This window comes from Elaeis guineensis, chromosome 3 (assembly GCF_000442705.2).
Source record: "Elaeis guineensis isolate ETL-2024a chromosome 3, EG11, whole genome shotgun sequence".
NCBI classification, from domain to species: domain Eukaryota; kingdom Viridiplantae; phylum Streptophyta; class Magnoliopsida; order Arecales; family Arecaceae; genus Elaeis; species Elaeis guineensis.
The window spans coordinates 76,750,666-76,753,911 of NC_025995.2; positions in this window are offsets into that span (position 1 = coordinate 76,750,666).

A 3,246-nucleotide genomic window follows, 5' to 3' on the forward strand; every position below is an offset into this window, starting at 1 on the left:
CAGGAGACTTAGGCCTCAAGGGGCTAACTTATTTTTTGGGCTAAGGTTGAGTCCAAGATGTAAGAACATATGAGACCATGGGTGTACATGGGGTTTGAATGTGTATTTTCATGTATTAAGTTAGCCAGGAGAGTTTTTAGGTTGGGTCACATTGACCTTGTATATATATACACATTGCATTGTATTCTTGATTGGATCAAGCTGAATACAAAGCTATTTTCTTCCTAATTTTCTCTCTCCTCCTCTCTCTTTCTCTATCTTCTCTACACCAGTAGCAAACCCTAGGGTTTCTAAGATTTTCTGGGCCGCCACACCCAGAAAGAAAAGTTTGGAGGTGCCCCTTTGCTTGCTGCCCCTTGTGCTCACATTCTTGGCCACCCAAGGGAGGTTCCATGCCCTATTTCTCTAGTGTTTAAAGGCTCTACAAGGGTGCTTCCAGATCTGAAAAGGAAGATTTCAGATCTGAAAGAGAAAGGGCTTGAATTCGAGTAGAACATCCTGTCGACAGGATCTTCAAGATTGTTGATTCTTGAAAGGCTGATCTTGTGTTGCTGTTTTGCTGGTCATTCAAAAGTCTAATCCTCATTGATCCTTGCTGGACCTGGGGAAGGTGCTCCAACATGGTATACCTCCCATCTGGTAAAAAACCCATTAGCTCTCATTGGGTTTACAAAATCAAATATAAGGCCGACAATACAATTGAGTGATGTAAAGCTTGTCTTATGGCTAAAGGTTATATGTAGATAGAGGGACTTGATTATAATGAAATTTTTTCTCTAGTTGTCAAATTAACAATAGTTCATTGTCTCTTAGTAGTTGTCTCAACCAAGAATTAGTAATTATGCCAGTTAGATGTTAACAACACCTTTCTTCATGGCGATTTACATAAGGAGGTCTACTTGACTCCTCCTGGATTTCTATCTCAAGGCGATGCCCGAGTATGTCAACTGCACAAGTCTCTTTATGGCCTCAAACAAGCCTCCAAGCAATGGTTCAAAAAATTCTCAGATGCCCTACTTTAGTATGGTTGCATCCAATCTAAGGCCGACCACTCTCTATTTACAAAGCAAGATGGAAACTCCTTCCTAGCCGTTCTTATCTACGTCGGAGATATGATTATTGCTGGTAATAGCTCTCTTCGCTGCCAAGTCTTGAAGAATTTCTTACAAAGCCATTTTCACATCAAGGACTTAGGCACTTTGAAATATTTTTTTGGGGTTGGAGATCACTCAATCTTCTTCTGGGATATTTGTTTCCTAACGAAAATATGCACTTGATATTTTTTAGGAGAGTGGTATGTTGGGAACTAAACTAACTGATTTTTTAATGCAACAACAACTATGGCTCTCAACAGTCGATGGTCCATCCCTTGATGATCCAGGTCAATATCGGCAATTATGGGGGCATCTCATTTATTTGATGATTATTAGGCTGGATATTGCCTACTCTGTCCATATCTTGACACAATTTATGCTGTCTCTCCACCAACCTCATCTTGATGCTGCCCACTGCCCACCACATTCTTTGTTATTTGAAGGGTTCTCTTGGGCAAGGATTATAATTTTTAAGTAAGAACTCTCTATAGTTTTTTGCTTTTTGTGACATGGATTGGACAGGATGTCTTATGACTAGGCATTCTACTAGGGTTTCTTTATCTCTTTAGGAGATGCATCTATCTCTTGGCGTGCTAAGAAGCAGACCACTTGATCAATACATTAATATGATATGAGAAGTATTAGAATTTGTATTATTTAATCTCTATTATTTAGTATTTGATACTTTTTTTGCTCTTTTTTAATAATTGTTAATTATGAAGTTTAATCACAAACCAACCAACAAGACCCTTAATATTTACAGTGACGAAGCCTAAGCAAATCTCTATCAACAAATTTTTAATAACACAAAAGAGGCACATAGTCAGAGAAAATACAGCAACCATATGGCCCAGAATAAAGAAGCCCACACGGCCCAGTGGTTCATGCGGACGGCCCATAGGCTCGCATGGCACAGGAGGGATGGCCATGCAGCTCACATGTGGTGCACAGAGCAAGGCAGCACATGGTGCAGAGAGGTGGTCGCTCAGTCTTCATGCGGCTCATAGCATGGTGCATGGGGTTGGTAGTGTGGACTACCACAGTGGATGGGAATATGGGTGCGTGTTTCAGTTCAAGCGCAAGCAGGCTCGTGGGCGAGTGGGGCATGGTTTGAAAGTGTGCGCACAGAAGCGGTTCATGAGAGAAGGCTAGGTGCGGCTCACATGAGAATGGGCTCATGAGCGGGCCTGGATGCAGTTTGGGTGTAGACATGGGCGTAGTTGGCGAGCGAGAGCTAAAGCGGCTACGGGCATACGCCTGGGAACAAAGAAGTCCTTAGGGTTTTTAAAGAAAATAAAAAGAAAGGACATGAAGGTTTAGAAGATTAGATAAGGCCAGGACTCTGGAGGCTAGAAAAGCTATAAAAAGGGGTGTAGGGCATCTAAGAGAGGAGGAGATCAGAGAGAAAAATAAGAGAGAAGGCTGTGAGGTTTGAGAATTTTCAAGGTGACATAAGAAGATTCTGCTGAAAATATGGAGCCATCAACCAGTGAGAGCCAACCCATGAGTGGCTAAATCCACTAGTCTCAGCAGCGGCGAGAAAGTCTTGTAACAATAGAGCAGTTTTTTACTCTATCCCTTTTTGTATTTCTTTTATGATATGAATTAATAAAGCTTTTCTTTAGTTATATAATTATCTTTGTATACTTTCTTTTATGCTTATGTGTTAGATCATAGTTAGAACAATCTTTGCTCTCTAAAGATGCACTGTGATCTATGGATATGGGACGTGCTAAGGAGAGAGAGGTCGTAAATCCTGTACTTTCTGGAGACGCACTGTGATCTACGAATATGGTACGTGTCGAGAAAAGATAGGTGATTTCTAGCTTTGATTGATTATTATTTCTTCTTTACTTATGAGATAAAGCCTAAGAATAGATTATGCCTGAAGGGATAAGCCATGATCCAAGGATACGGGTTGTGCTCAAATAGAGATAAACTATGTCCAAGGCCTAATTATAAGCATATAATATCATTAAAGAAATACAACTCTGTTTTGTGCAAGACCTATTTGTAATCCCTGAGATAATCATTTTTTGCTTGATCCAACTTTTAATATAGTTTGTTTCTAGTTTATTTTTTTTCTTTACAATGCTTTTAATCCATGATCTAAACTCTCCTGTAATCACAAGTTAGTCTCCGATCTCTGTGG